The following is a 17,152-nucleotide window of genomic DNA, read 5'->3' as shown; positions in this document are numbered from 1 at the left end:
ACATGCATGCAATGTATTTTATTCATCCCATTCATTCTATGGGAACAGAAATACCCCATTAAACCCAGCTCATTTGTATGTGGATTTAGTCATATTTTATCTGTGAATGAAACTCAGATATGCATCCAATGACTTTTTTCTGTGATGAATTTTTCAGAGAGAGAATAGCATGAAGGAGAAATAAAAGACTCAGATAAGAAAAAGGGTTCACCTGGGCTGGGGCACTCATGAGCAAAAATACAGGATCAAAGTATTTGTATTCTATTTGAGAATCACAAGCATGGAGCGAATGAAAAATAGCAGCCCTCATACATTACTTGCAGACATAATGTTCACGTTTATTTGTCTTGGCCGTCAGATTTTTCAGAGTGGGAATGTGACCATATGCTTCCCTTTCTAGGAACACAACCATTCCTAGTCAGTATGCTATCTGGGGAGTATAAGATGGCTTTACAGCATATTTAATTCCATCCTTCACTTTGAAATGAAAATTGATGTCAGTCCCCCCTATCCCTTCAAGCTGTTTTCCAAATGCTCAACTCCTCTGTCTTTCATCAAACTTCTCCCCAACTAATTTGTCAATGTCCTTTTACCTTCACAAATATTTCCTACTAAACTTAAGGTTCAAATGAACTCCTTTCTGTCTTACCTGCTGATTCCCTATAGTAATACTTTCATAAGTATTAGAAACCGAGGAATAGAAGGCCTCCGAAGAATTCCCAAGGAAGAACGGGTGATGCCCATGGTTCAAAGGAAACTCCATGAAAAGAGAAAGAGAAATGTTCCTTTACCTTCTATCAGCATCTCCCCAGGCAGGAAGAATATTAGTTTTTCATCTTAAGTAAAAGAGGATTTCAAGAGCATTTCAAGTTCAAAAGACTTACTTTCCATGATTCCAAATGTAATTTCTTTGTACAGTGGCCAGAAAGAGGATGAAGCAGGAAGGAAGCATTCCAGAATCCAGCTAGGATAGAGCCAAGTCAACAGTCCTGATTTACTGAGCATTTACTATATGCCACTCACTGGCTGAATTCTTCACATACATTATCTTTGTATCTTCATAAAACTCTCTAGCTATTAGAATTGTCTTCTTTTAGATAAGAAGACTGAACTTCAGAGAGGCTAAAATGCTTGTCCATGCTCACACAGGTTGTCAGTGGCACACCCAGGATTCAGATCCAGATTGCTTTTGATCTTAGTGCTTTTAACTACCAAGCAACATGGCTTTCTAGTAAAGCATCCATGGAAGAGGTTGAACTGGCAGGAAGTGGCAACCAGGTTGAAGGATACAAAGTAGGAACGCGAGACAAAAGAAAACTGCAGAAATGACATGGGGAGAGTGGAAAGCCGTTGCCTCACCTTAGGTGGGCAGAAGGTTCAGAAACATATAGGGGACAGAATTCTGTTCACAGAAGGTCAGCCCCCACCCCTTCAGCTTGAACCTGGCTCCCCTCTCACTGAGTGCTTGCTCATTCCAGACTCTCTCCTTTGTCATCTCTGACCAGGTTCTCTCCACAGCCTCCTATCATGTTCTCTCTCCCACTCTAACTCTTAGACTCCAAAATCACTTGAGATGGTGACTGCAGCCATGAAATTAAAAGATGCTTGCTCCTTGGAAGAAAAGCTATGACCAACCTAGACGGCATATTAAAAAGCAAAGACATTACTTTGCCAACAAAGGTCCATCTAGTAAAAGCTATGACTTTTCTAGTAGTCATGTATGGATGTGAGAGTTGGCCCATAAAGAAAGCTGAGCACTGAAGAATTGATGCTTTTGAACTGTGATGTTGGAGAAGACTCTTGAGAGTCCCTTGGACAACAAGGAGATCCAACCAGCCAATCCTAAAGGAAATCAGTCCTGAATACTCATTGGAAGGACTGATGCTGAAGCTGAAACTCTAATACTTTGGCCACCTGATGCAAAGAACTGACTCACTGGAAAAGACCCTGATGCTGGGAAAGATTGAAGGCAGGAGGAGAAGGGGAGGACAGAGGATGAGATGGTTGGATGGCATCATCGACACAATGGACATGAGTTTGAGCAAGCTCCGGGAGTTGGTGATGGACAGGGAAGCCTGGTGTGTTGCAGTCCATGAGGTCACAAAGAGTCAGACATGATTGAGTGACTGAACTGAACTAACTCCAAATGTACTGAACTTTGGGTTCCTCCAAATATGCCCAGGTGGTGCTAGTGGTAAAAACCTGCCTGCCAATGCAGCGTAAGATCAGCATACATTGTTTTTATTTTTTTCATTGTTTTTATTTTAAACTTTGTATTATAGAAAACTTCAATCACATTTCAAAATAGACTGTATCCTAAACACTTGTATACACATCACTCAGCTTCAACAACAACCAACGCATGCCTAATTTTGTCTTCTGTATATCTGCATCTACTTCTCCCCTTCTATTATTCTGAGTCAAACTGTATTTTTTGAATCATTTATTTATTTGATTAATGATGAAACTGTAGTTTGGAAAGGTACAGTAATTTCAGGCAAAGTTTAAGTGTTAAATCACTTTCATCCATCCATTCAAATAAACATATGTTTATTGAATATCTACTATGTCACCAGCCCTGGCAAGTGATAAGTAGTGAACAGGACATAGAGAGTTCCAGCTTTCATGGAGCTTACCCTGTGAGAGTAGACAGAAGAAGGAATCGGACAAAAAATAATTGAATAAATACATGAAGGAGAAAATTTTGGACAATTAGTAAGTCTAAGAGGACAACAGAAGAGAGGAATAGATAGAGATTAGTGATGAGTCTTGGAAAGGAAGATCTCTCTAAGGAAGTGGTATCTTAGCTGAACCCGTGATCTTAGAGCATGGACTTTTGAAACAAGGAAACAACAGGGACAGAGATCCCAAAGTGGGAATAAGCTAGAATATTTGAGGATAAAGAAGGAGCTGGGATGGAATGGGAAATGTTAAAAGATAGTTGTCGGAAAAAGTGTAAAATTGTGCTCTCATTGCAGATATAAAATAAACACTTGGCAAGGATTTTACTTTATTAACAAACTATGGAATGTGGCAAATTTAATGATTCAAGGAACAGTTCATAACAGAACAAATTTTTATGGAATAAAGGAATATCAAAATAAATATATATAAGAGAGAGGCAAAACTCACTTCTCTCACAGGTGAGAGGGGAGTCAGCTAAATTTACAGATAACATGGATTTGCATGTCTAGAGACAAAGATTATTTTTGCATTGCCAGATTACAGAGTTGTGAAATAACTTCCAGAGAATCAAAATCAGAGAACCTGGAGGGGTGTCATCTAGAGTTTGGATAATGTATAGTTTTCCAAGAGACACACTGATATGTTTCCTCTATGGTCTGAGAGGGGGAGATAATAGTAGGAGAGAAGATAGTCAGGATCTACATACTGTATGGCCTCTAGACCGTCTGATGACTTTCGGTTTTATTTTAAAGAAAACAAGAAATCTTGAGAGGGTTTTAAAGCCAGTAGAGGTATGCTCTGTTTATCCATTTGATAAGGACCACTTTGACTGTTGAATTGCTATTGGGTGTGGAGACAACTGAGTGGCCGGAATGCAGTGTTAAAAAATAACATCATGACTCTCAATCAGACATAAAATAAACACCTGTTACACACGTATTTAATTAATCAGTGAGGGAACCTGGCAGCTGACCCAGTGAGCGGTGGTGGTGCTTGATCTAGGAGGTGGCAGTGAAAACAGAGAGAGAATTAAACTGCTCCAGGTTGAGTTGGAACTAGAAGAGCTGGCTCTTGTTTTTACCTGGAGTCTTGTTGCTAAGTGATACTCAAAGAGAAAAGGGTCTTGAACCTCCAGGGCTTGGACAAGAGGGTAAGGATGAGAAGACCTTAGTCTTGGATAGAAAATTCGGGTGACTCAGGAAGAAAGATCAGATCTGGAGGCTGGAGGTACCTGGTTTTCAACAGAAATGAAACAGAAGCTGAACCCTGAAACTGGCCCCTGTACCACATGGGATTGTGGTTGATAATTATCCTTGTCCATATGGAAGGGCTGGAAACTCCCTACACTTAGCCCATAACGTAGTGAATCCAGATCTGCAGGGGGTATGGGACAAGAAGGTATCTGCTAACAGAGAAAAGGAGCTAAGTTTCCAATCCTCAAGGGTTCATATGCAGAGTGGAAACCCACCCGCATATCCCCTCCCCATCTCTACATATAGGCCCTCTGATCCAGGAATCTGCTCACTACAACTGGCGGGAGGGGGCCAGTTACTGCAGTCTTGGGTGGGGGGGCTGCCTGAGGGAACTTACTCCATGACAATTACCATGCCCTTGTTTGATGGATGTAAAAATCAAGTCCTGAAAAGACTAAAAGATCTGCCTAGTATCACAAACGGGTGGTGACATCACTGGAAACCAGAATCTGTGGATACTCCACAGGACTGTCTATCCTGAACCACACAGCCATCTCTTTCTGTTGCCATATAATTCAGAGCAACATCAGGCTCATTTCCCTGTAGCAGCACTGTTGGAGAGCGTTTCTACAATGAAGGAAGTGTTCCATAACTACAACGTCCAGTACATTAGCTGCAGGCCACACACGGCAATGGACTGCTTGAAATGTGTCAGTAAGATGGGGGAACTGAATTTTTAATTACACTTAATTTAAACTAAGTTTAAATAGCCACATGTGGCCAGTGGCTACTGTCCTGGAGCACACAGTTTATTATCATAGCACACTGTACTTTCCCTCTACCCCTCTGAAACTCTTCCAAAAAATTACAGAGGAAGGAATAATCCCAAACACTTTCTACAAGGCCACTATCACCCTGATATCAAAACCAGACAAAGATATCAGAAAAAAAGATAGTTACAGGCTAATATAACTGACGAACAAAGACACAAAATCCACAACAAAATACTAACAAACAAATCCAACAACACATTAAAAGGATCACATACCATGATCAAGTGGGATTTATCTCAGGGATGCAAGGATTTTTCAATGTCTGAAAATCAGTGTGATAACCTACACTTGCAAATTGAAGAACAAAAACCATATGATCATCTCGATAGACAAAGGGAAAGCTTTTGACAAAATTCAATATCCATTTATGATTAAAAAAAACCAATTCTTCAGAAAATGGGTAGAGAGGGAACCTATGTCAATATAATAAAGGCCAAATAAGACAACCCTCAGCAAACATCATTCTCAGTGGTGAAAAACTGAAAGCATTTCCTTTAAGATCATGGAAAAGATAAGGATGTCCACTCTCACCACTATTATTCAGTATAGTTTTGGAAGTCCTAGCCATGATAATCAAAGAAAAAGAAATATAAGGAATCCATGCTGGAAAAGAAGTAAAGCTGTCACTGTTTGCAGATAACATGTTATTATACACAGAAAATTCTAAAGATGCTATCAGAAAACTATTAGAGCTTATCAGTGAATTTGGTAAAGTTGCAGGATACAAAATTAATACACAGAAATCTCTTGCATTTCTGTACACTAACAACGAATAATCAGAATGAGAAATCAAGGAAACAATCTCATTTACCATCAAATCAAAAATAATAAAATACCTAGAAATAAAGCTATACTTTTTTTTAACAGAACCATGTTGTAGACATTTGTCAATTACTTTTTGTCACCCCTCATGTTTGAACACTTTCCTTGTGTTTGAGGAACATTCTACTTTATGAGTTTACAACTCTCCAGACATACATTCCCCCCCTCCCCCAGTCTCACCTGTATCTAAATGCAGGTGTGTGATGTGGTCTCTGCCAATCAGATGTGGACACCTGGTAGACTCTGTCCTATTGAGATGGTGGCAGATACTTCCAGCTACCAAAAGAAGGTACAGTCAAAGGATTCAGATCAGGGTCTGACTTCGGCAGTGCAAATTACAAAGCCTCTGCCCAGGGGCATCAGCTGTGATGTCTCCACTGAAGCTGAAATGCTAAATAGTCTGGTCATTGTTCCTGGCTGAGTAGATCCAACTTTACTACTGGGCCATCCAGAGATGCAGCGAACCACCTAACATCCCTCACCAAATTCTGTCTCTGCTTAAACTAAATAGACAGAGTTCAAATATTTACAAATGAGAAGTCTAACTGGTAAACAAAAAATCTGCCCAGCAATTTCCAGCCAAGAGAGAAGATACATCTATCAGTCAGGTAGGCTAGGTTGAGCTGCAGTAACAAGCAATTCAAAATCTCAGTGACTTACATCATTGAGGTTGATTTCTCATTTATGCTAGAATCACGGCTATTGTTGATGGGCTGAGTGTTCCATTTTTATCTTCACTCCAAGATTCAGGCTTTTTGTGCAGCCCTTATCTGAAACATTGCTGATGTCATGAGAGAGACAAAAGAGAACGATGTATTATAAGTTGTGAACTGACTCTTAATGTATCTTCTTGGAAGTGACACTTCTATCTGTGATTCATGGGCTGAAGCAAGTCATTTCGTCACTCTTGAGTTCAGCAGGGCTGAGATATATAAACCTTCCAAAGAAGGTATATGGGCTATATTGAAAGGTAATAAATTCCACAAAACCTACAATAGCTAACATTTACTGAATGTTTCTTGTTTTATATCAGCATCACTACGAACAAAGGTAGTGGAGGTGATGGAATTCCAGTTGAGCTATTTCAAATCCTGAAAGATGATGCTGTGAAAGTGCTGCACTCAATGTGCCAGCAAACTTGGAAAAGTCAGCAGTGGCCACAGGACTGGAAAAGGTCAGTTTTCATTCCAATCCCAAGGAAAGGCAATGCCAAACAATGTTCAAACTACCGCACAATTGCACTCATCTCACATACTAGTAAAGTAATGCTCAAAATTCTTCAAGCCAGTCTTTAACAGTACGTGAACCATGAACTTCCAGATGTTCAAGCTGGATTTCGAAAAGGCAGAGGAACCAGAGATCAAATTGCCAACATCCGTTGGATCATTGAAAAAGCAAGGGTGTTCCAGAAGAATATCTACTTCTGCTTTATTGACTATGCCAAAGCCTTTGACTGCGTGGACCACAACAAACTGGAAAATTCTGAAAGAGATGGGAATACCAGACCACCTGACCTGCCTCTTGAGAAATCTGTATGCAGGTCAGGAAACAAGAGTTAGAACAGGACATGGAACAACAGACAGGTTCCAAAACGAGAAAGGAGTACGTCAAGGCTGTATATTGTCACCCTGCTTATTTAACTTATATGCAGAGTACATCATGAGAAACGCTGGGCTGGATGAAGCACAAGCTGGAGTCAAGATTGCTGGGAGAAATATCAATAACCTCAGATATGCAGATGATCACCCTTACGGCAGAAAGCAAAAAACGAACTAAAGAGCCTCTTGACGAAAGTGAAAGAGGAGAGTGAAAAAGTTGGCTTAAAGCTCAACATTCAGAAAACTAAGATCATGGCATCTGGTCCCATCACTTCATGGCAAACAGATGGGGAAACAGTGGAAAGAGTGACAGACTTTATGTTTTGGGGGCTCCAAAATCACTGCAGATGGTGACTGCAGTCATGAAATTAAAAGACGCTTGCTCCTTGGAAGAAAAGCTATGACCAACACGACAGCATATTAAAAAAAAACAGAGATATTACTTTGCCAACAAAGGTCCGTCTAGTTAAAGCTATGGTTTTTCCAATAGTCATGTATGGATGTGAGAGTTGGACTATAAAGAAAGCTGAGTGCCAAAGAACTGATGCTTTTGAACTGTGGTATTGGAGAAGACTCTTGAGAATCCCGAGGACTGCAAGGAGATCCAACTGGTCCATCCTAAAGGAAATCAGTCCTGAATACTCATTGGAAGGACTGATGCTGAAGCTGAAACTCCAATACTTTGGCCACCTGATGCGAAGAACTGACTCACTGGAAAAGATCCTGATGCTGGGAAAGATTGAAGGCAGGAGGAGAAGGGGACGACAGAGGATGAGATGGTTGGATGGCATCACCGACTCAATGGACATGAGTTTGAGTAAACTCCAGGAGTTGGTGATGGACAGGGAGGCCTGGAGTGCTATAGTCCATGGGGTCGCAAAGAGTGGGACACGACTGAGTGACTGAACTGAACCAGCCAATAGATTAAGCTGCTTATAAGCATTATGTTCAGTTTTACAATGATCCAGTTTTGTTATTCCCCCCCATTTTACAGGTGAGAAAACAGATACTTAGTAACACTGTTTCTCTGAGTCACATAGTTAATAAGCAAGGGAGGTAGTTCTCTTTAACTCCAAAGCCCATGTGTACTTCTTAAACCACTGTACTGCTTTTGAAGTAAGGGGAATATTTCTGAAAGAGGTGGGGAAAATAGATTTCTGAAAAAATAAGTTTTTATTCAAACCTGCAGTTTAAAATTCTTGCTACCTAAGAGCTTCATCTTTGTAAGATTCTTTGAAAATTATGAAACCTAAACCAATTTTCCCTACAGTTCCTTTGCTGTAAAATGTTTTAGGGCTCTAGTTTAACTATCACAAGGGCATTTGGAAGTATAAAAATCTTCAGCTAATTTTTTAGTATAATATAATCTGATATTAATTTTATTCTTCAGCCTATTTTAAAAAATGTATTTTTCTCTCATTTATTTTGAAATTTTTTGTGCAATATAACAAATAAAATCTTACCCTCCCCTTCCCTAGCATCAATTGCTTCTCCCAGAGGAGACACCAAAATAGCTGGTTATGTTACCCTACAGAAATTACTTGATACACTTATAAACATATGGATAATCTATATGAAGTTTTTAATAATTTCATTTTACACAAATGGGATTATATCACGGCTATTGCTCTGTCTCTTGTTTGTCCTTTTATCGTATTCTGGGTATCTTTATAGAACTACCTCATTCTTTTTAACAAGCCACTTTATTTTGTAAAACAGTTTAAATTGTGATTATAACACATCATACTTTCCTTTTCTCCCTGCTGACCAAACTCCTGTGTATAGACTCATTAAAAAAATGATAGATCTGAATTTCTTTAAAATGAGCATTGGTCTATGTCTCCTCCTGGTATAACTCTAGTGGAAGTCATTTTCCTCGTGCATATATTTTATTACCTGGAGCATTTAATTTCCTCCTGCCTGAAGCTGGTCTTTAGTGTGAAGGAAGGTTTTTTTGCTACCAATGGTTCTGTTAAAAAAAAAAAAGGTGAAGTGACACATGGACAGACCAGCTATGTCTTCCAGTAAACTCTTTCAAAATGACTATCTAGGCAATCCCTTTTGTCCATGCAAGTATTTTGTGAGGAACAGAGGATTTAATACTAGTTGGGGCTTCCTGCCTCCCAGTTTTGTGCTTGTAGGAGGCAGTAATGAACAAGCAGATTAGTATTTAATACACTAATCTGTACCATGCTCTCTTCAATAACGCTTTAATTATTTAGACGGTCTTGAAGGCAGCCAACGTGCTTAATACACTGTGCAGCGCAATGTGCAAATCACCGGAGCAAGGGAAATTACAAGTCAAAGGAAAATGAATGGTCAGCTCACAGTCAGAGCCCACCAGGTCTTCCACAATGCCACTTGATTACGAGCTGAATAATTTCCCTGGACAGCGACACTGAAGCTTTTAGTTTGTATGGGCAAAGGGCCTTTGAAAATCATGTACATCCTGAACATTTAATTTTAAAGTTCCCCCTGGGGGGGTGGCCTCTGTGAGCTTGACTAAATCAAAATGTTCTGGTTCAAGAAGGAGGAGATACTTGGGGGAGGGGCAACCAACCCGGCTTCTGGAAAGCTCCCGGGATTGTCTTCAGAGACCAAACCAGCTGAGGCTTTCTGTCACGGTTCCAGAATGAGTAACTCACACAACTAATTAAGAGTAGTCTCGAATAATTAACATCTGTGCAACCAGACAATTTTGCCTCCGGACCATTAAGAAGCAAATCCAAAAGAGAATGCTTCACAATGAGCGCTGGGTGCCTCAGGGAGAAATACATCCTCCTTTGTACCCCACCACAGACTGTTCTGAGAGGCTTTTCAGAAGGCTCTTCAGAAGGTCCCAGCGGACCCTGCAGTGGCCCAAGAGTGGCGGCTTTACATTGTCTGTCCCACCTTCTGCGTCTCGGTCCTCGTCTCAGTCTCTCACTCCCGCTCCCTGGGGGTCACTTCCCACCTTAACTACTCACGCGTGCACATGCGCATGCGCAAAAACGTGCACACGCGCGCGCGCGCGCACAGGGTGAATGGCGTGATTTGGAAGCACAGACGGTGCTTGCGAGGAGGTAAGGGAGAGAGCAGCCTAGTGGATGAAAAGTTCTCTGTAGTTGCTATATATATATATGTGCATTTAAAAATGTCTGTCAAGGAAAGATTATTGTCTAAAAAATTTTGTTACGTTTTTTTTTTAAACTTATTTATTTTTGGCTGCACTCGGTCTTCCTTGCTAGGAAGAGGGCTTCTTTGCTCCCTTCTCATTGCGGTGGCTTCTCTGGTTGCAGAACGTGGGCTCCAGGCGCGCCTTGAGTTTCAGTAGCTGCAGCACAAGGCCCTAGAGCGCCGTGGTCGGTAGTTGTGGCGCTCGGGCTTAGTCGCTCTGCAGCATGGGGGATCTTCCCAGACTAGGGATTGAACCCTTATCCCCTGCTTTGGCCGGCGGATTCTTAACTACTGGACCGCCAGGGAAGTCCCTGTAATGGATATCCGGAAAGTTGAAATTATGTTGGGAATATATCAAAATAGAATGGATTCAGACTGAGAGCCTCTGTGATATAAACCCTGTTCAAAATCAGACTAGGTTAATTAGAGTGATTTACAGTTCCATACACAAATAATTTTAAGTCTTTCACGTTTTATCTCTTTTTGTCAAAATTTACCATTTTCCTGTATGTAAAAATATATAATATATAACATGCAAAAGTAATATTGTTATATATGTACACATATATACATGCATACATTATATATATATATTATGTATGTATATATAATATATATAAAAGCTCAAGTTTGAAAACACACTGGTTTCCTCTGAGGTCCAGGTCAGAAAGTGAATCCACTGCAGACAGAAGTCTCAATTTTCATTACAAACTCCGTTTTCATTACAAATCTTTTCAGCTTTGCATATGTAACCTAAGCAATAAATTTATTTGTGACAATAGTGTGAGCTATAGTATGTAATGACAGACGTTGGTTAAACATTCCTCTCACCAGACACAGTCACCTGCTCCCCAGCAGTAAATGCTACCAAAACACTAGATCATTCGTCTCTCCCCTCTCCTGTCCGTTTCTCTGTTTCCCCTCTCTGTCTCTCCCCTTCTCCTTCTCTCCCCTGTTTCCTTCTCTCCCCTCTCTCCAGGAAGGCTTGAGAGAACATCTGTTGTTTTGTCTGCCAGACAAAGTGCCCGCTCTATAAATATCTGAATTTAGTCATATGTGTGTGTGCACGCGCACAGAGTCATCTCTGACTCTCAGCGACCCCATGGACTGTAGCCCACCAGGCTCCTCTGTCCGTGGAATTTTCCAGGCAAGAATATTGGAGTGGGTTACCATTTTCTCCTCCAAGAGATCTTCCAGACCTAGGGATCGTCTCCTGCATTGCAGGTGGATTCTTTACCACTAAGCCGGGGGGGACGCCCAACCCTACTCATAAATGCTACCAAATATGAGTTCAGTTTGCAGTTAGTCTATGATGGAGGTCCTGAGTTAGTTGGCTTCTTTGAGGGAGTAACGCACCAGCTGCAATTTGAGAACTAGGGAGAGATAACAGGTGGCAGGGAGAAGTATGATAGAGAGCCTCAGGCAGAGAAAACCTCATTCTTTACCCAAGTTCTCAAGGAGAGGCAAGTGGTATTAACCTAGACTAGTCTAGAGCAAGTAGGAGCTTTTAGACGAGGTTTAAATTTTTGATTTTGATATGTATGATATTATATGTCAACTATACTTCACTTTTAAAAACTGGATTTTTTTTCCCCCTCACAACATGGAAAGCCAATCCATCCTCCTTTAGTATTTGTTCTTTAAAATAGGGACCCATTTAAAAACTTTTTCTCAAAACCCACTGAAATGTTGTGAAGTAATTAGCCTCCAACTAATTAAAAAAAAAAAAGGAAAAAATAAAAAAATAAAAATAAAAACTTTTTCTTTAAAAATTAGCAAGAGTATCATAAGTGATGGGGCAGAGTGGTTTTGACCACATGTTTGACTGTAGCCATAGGGAGTGGAAACCCCGCCATGATCAAGCTCTGCATTAATGTGCACTAACCACACAGGCCCCTTTTCTTCTGATTAGCTAATCCACACCATCAGGAATGTGAAAATAAGTCATTAAGAGTTAAAAGTCCTGGAAATGATTTCTTATAACATATAATTGGGTAAAAATTGATAAGTGCAGCAGTTATTAGGCCAAGATGGAGCTGAGACATGCCTGTTCCATTTATGCTAGGCTTTTGTTTATAGTGTGTTTTATATAGCTACTCACTGGTTGATACATTAGTGACATTGATTCTCTCTGTACAGTCATCACCACAACACTTATTTCCTTGTTCTAGATGGAAAGTCAGTGGGCAGAAATGTGCTGTTAATGATGTGTTGGCATGGCATTTCCTATATTACGAAACAGCCTGAAACATTAAAATATCCTTTTATCAAGCACTAAGTGAAATTAAACAAAGTTGTTCTACTAAATGAGTATAAATTTCTTAATGTTCTTAGTGGTATCACAAAGATATTAAGGGGAATGACTATGTAAATACTGACTAACTTTATACCATTTTACAAGTATTCAGTGTATAAAAGAAATGAAACTATCAAAATTTTTGTGGACCAAGGACTGAATTAACTATCAATATCTTACAAAATAAAAAGAGCTTTAAATTATCATGAAAACTGTACAGTTCTTATTTCTCAAACAATCATTTTTCTTATGCAATCCCAGCTCTAGTATTTACTGGGTATATGACCTTAGGAAACTTAATCTGTCTAAGTCCCAGTTTTCTCATCTGTAAAATGACTATATTAATTAAATCGTGGTCTGTAAGTTTGTTTTGAGAATTGAGATACTCTATCTAAAGGACGTATGTAGCAGAATTCCTAGCACTTAATAAAAGTCAGAACTCCATAAAAAATAGTTCTTATCTTTAAAAGAATTTTATAACAACTCTTTGAAATCAAAGCTTCCATGTTTTCCCAGTAAAATTCAGTTTTGAGATACTACTACATATCTGGAGGTAGAAACGCACAAAAATCTAACCTCATTGTCCCTGCCTTTGAAGAATTTATAGTACTTTTGTGGGGCACGTCACTAAAGAGGATGGTAGAGTGTGTTTATAAAAAGAGCTTAACTTTCAAAGACATTTTTATTTCCTTATCTCTGTGTAGAGAGAGACCCAACATTGTAAGATGTTTTGTCAAAACCCATTGCAAGTCTTTGGTTTAGATTTTTGTTTTTTTTATTCATTTATTTACTTTTTCATTTATTTTTATTAGTTGGAGGCGAATTACTTTACAGTATTGTAGTGGTTTTTGCCATACATTGACATGAATCAGCCATGGATTTACATGTGTTCCCCATCCGGATCCACCCCCCTGCCTCCCTCCCCATCCCATCCCTCTGGGTCTTCCCATTTGAAGCCAGTTTTCACCAAGGAAAGGGAAGCTCAAGTCTCCATGGCTAAAGGAAGGAAGAAATTGGATCTGGAGTGTGTTGGGGATGGGCAGAGAAAATCTCAAGGAGAGTAGTAACAGAACAAAGCACTATTTAGAGGAAAGGTGAAACCAGAAGACCTCCTTATAGCTGTACAACCAAAATGGGAATCTGCTGAGATTAGAAATGACTAGTGAAAAAAAAAAAAAAAAGAAATGACTAGTGAATGGAGATATATTGTTTTTTTTTTTCATCCTAAATGGTGTGTGATTTAAATATATATGTCCTCTCCATAGTCTTCCCTAAGAAAGCTTCCATAAATGTTCTGTCATTTTTTGTGTGTGTGTGTGATTTGGGGACAGTGGACTTTTGTGCAGGGGAGAAAGGGGTTTTTCTTTTATTTCCCTCCCTGTTTTTGTGTAAATCATTCCAGAGGCTAGTTCTTCTGAGTCTGTAAGGTAGTGTTTCCTTTCCTCTTTTTTTCCCCATAGATTCCTAATTTTTTTTCTGCTTATTCATTTAAAAGAATGATGGAGTCTACTGATCTCGTTTGTTTATAGAGCGGAAGGATTGCTAGTGAATCTATGCTTTGTCCTCTTGGTTGTATATGCTCTTAAATTATGAGAATCTTAAAAAAGTCTCTTGTTTTGGGGGGAGAAACATTCAAAACAAAACAAGGACTTCCCAAGTGGCACTAGTGATAAAGAATCTGCCTGTCAGTGCAGGAGATGTAAGAGACTCAGGTTTGATCGCTGGTTTGGGAAGATCCTCTGAAGGAGGGCCTGGCAACCCACGCTATAATGCTTGGCTGGAGAATCCCGTGGATAGAGAAGCCTGGCAGCTTACAATCCATAGAGGCGCACAGAGTCAGACATGACTGAGGTGAATGAGCAACTTTCAAAAAGGACTAAGATATAACCTTGGGAAGTTAATTCGTAACCTCAATCCTCATCTCCATTCTCAGTGTCTTTGCATGGTTTCAAGTGCATCTTTGTTGGTCTGATATGATCTTATCCTGTTACCACAATCTAGTGTTTGATGAAATAAATGAAAAACAGCAATTCCCAGCTATTGGTGGAGCGTTTCCTATGTCTTCTTTTGTCATTTTCCTTAGATTCTTATCCATTTGATTTCTAGGATCTTTGGTCTCTTAGTAGAAGTAAAAGAGAGAGAGAGATCTTATTGAGTAGGAAGGGAATTGAAGATGAATGAAAGGAAAACAATACCAATATGACTGCTTCACACACATATACCTGTAGTGCAGGAAGGCACATAGTTTACTGGTAAGTCTAATCTGGTATTTCAGAAACATTGGACAGATAAAGATCTACTTCCCAGGTGCACAGTGGTAAAAAATCAGGCTGCCAGTACAGGACGACATGGGTTTGATCCCTGAGTCAGGAAGATCCCCTGGAGGAGGAAATAACAACCCACTCCAGTATTCTTGAACTGAACTGAACCAGTATTCTTGCCTGGAGAATCCCAGGGACGGAGGAACCTGGAGGCTAGTTCACGGGGTTGCAAAGAGTCAGACACAATTGAGCAACTGAGCATGCACACACTTCTTATAAACGATTATTATATTGAGTAAGTATACAATGTATTGGTGTAGACTGACCATCAGATCTACTCTGAATTATCGTTCTGATTTTCACCTCACTCCAAATCTTTATATGTATTTTAAAAAGAAGTTGTGAGAGTGTTTATCAGTGTGTGCTACTCAGATTCTATTCTAAATCTGACACCACAAGGGAAGACTCTTAACTGAGCATTTACTCAAATGATGATGAATGTCAAGTCAGTGGAGTCTGAAATAAGGAGACCTTAATGTATGAGAGCAGAAAAATAATCTTTTCTAACTAAACAAGGCTCTCATCTAAGCTTCACTGCATTTATTGTTTTCCTTTTCTTGAAGAAGAAAAAAATTCTATTATGGATCCAGTAGTACTTTTATTATTATTTTTTTCATTTATTTTTATTAGTTGGAGGCTAATTACTTTACAATATTGTAGTGGGTTTTGTCATACATTGACATGAATCAGCCATGGAGTTACATGTATTCCCCATCCCGATCCCCCCTCCCACCTCCCTCTCTACCTGATCCCTCTGGGTCTTCCCAGTGCACCAGGCCTGAGCACTTGTCTCATGCATCCAACCTGGGCTGGTGATCTGTTTCACCCTAGATAATATACATGTTTTGATGCTGTTCTCTCGAAACATCCCACCCTTGCCTTCTCCCACAGAGTCCAAAAGTCTGTTCTGTATATCTGTGTCTCTTTTTCTGTTTTGCATATAGGGTTATCATTACCATCTTTCTAAATTCCATATATATGTGTTAGTATGCTGTAATGTTCTTTATCTTTCTGGCTTACTTCACTCTGTATAATGGGCTCCAGTTTCATCCATCTCATTAGAACGGATTCAAATGAATTCTTTTTAATGGCTGAGTAATATTCCATGGTGTATATGTACCACAGCTTCCTTATCCACTCATCTGCTGATGGGCATCTAGGTTGCTTCCATGTCCTGGCTATTATAAACAGTGCTGCGATGAACATTGGGATACATGTGTCTCTTTCAGATCTGGTTTCCTCGGTGTGTATGCCCAGAAGTGGGATTGCTGGGTCATATGGCAGTTCTATTTCCAGTTTTTTAAGGAATCTCCACACTGTTCTCCATAGTGGCTGTACTAGTTTGCATTCCCACCAACAGTGTAAGAGGGTTCCCTTTTCTCCACACCCTCTCCAGCATTTATTGCTTGTAGACTTTTGGATAGCAGCCATCCTGACTGGCATGTAATGGTACCTCATTGTGGTTTTGATTTGCATTTCTCTGATAATGAGTGATGTTGAGCATCTTTTCATGTGTTTGTTAGCCATCTGTATGTCTTCTTTGGAGAAATGTCTGTTTAGTTCTTTGGCCCATTTTTTGATTGGGTCATTTATTTTTCTGGAGTTGAGCTTCAGGAGTTGCTTGTATATTTTTGAGATTAATCCTTTGTCTGTTTCTTCATTTGCTATTATTTTCTCCCAATCTGAGGGCTGTCTTTTCACCTTGCTTATGGTTTCCTTTGTTGTGCAAAAGCTTTTAAGTTTCATTAGGTCCCATTTGTTTATTTTTGCTAAAAATATGGAACGCTTCACGAATTTGCGTGTCATCCTTGCACAGGGGCCATGCTAATCTTCTCTGTATCGTTCCAATTTTAGTATATGTGCTGCCGAAGTGAGCACCCAGTAGTACTTTTAAAGTGAAAGAATCTTCATTTTTGTTTTGTATTTTATTACACTGCAGCTCTTCTATAAATTAGAAATGATCGTGACACTATGACAATTTACTGACATCATAAATATGAGATTACTTTGTAATAGTGTTACTGATTTCTCTTCTGTAAATGCTCATCTTCTGTATTTCTGGTTCCCTAGAGGAGACAAAGGATGACTTTAGCATCTCACATTTTAATAAATTTATTAATACATATTTTGAGAAAAATGGTCCACTGTTTCTTTCTTCTCCCCTTAAAATCATATGATAAAATTGTCAACTATTCTTAATCACAGACTGTCATTTTCTGCTGTTGAATGTTGCATTTCAGAGTATAGT

At 39.5% G+C, this 17,152-nt stretch overlaps 1 non-coding gene across 1 annotated transcript; it reads right to left on the bottom strand.

Moving 5' to 3' along the window:
• Positions 1-16,675: 16,675 nt before the first annotated feature.
• On the bottom strand, positions 16,676-16,782 carry LOC122683411. Its single transcript, XR_006337748.1, has one exon. It is a non-coding gene; the product is annotated as a U6 spliceosomal RNA (small nuclear RNA).
• Positions 16,783-17,152: the final 370 nt, after the last annotated feature.

The sequence above is a fragment of the Cervus elaphus genome, chromosome 24, assembly GCF_910594005.1.
Source record: "Cervus elaphus chromosome 24, mCerEla1.1, whole genome shotgun sequence".
Lineage (NCBI taxonomy): Eukaryota > Metazoa > Chordata > Mammalia > Artiodactyla > Cervidae > Cervus > Cervus elaphus.
This window is presented reverse-complemented; position numbering and strand designations above follow the sequence as displayed.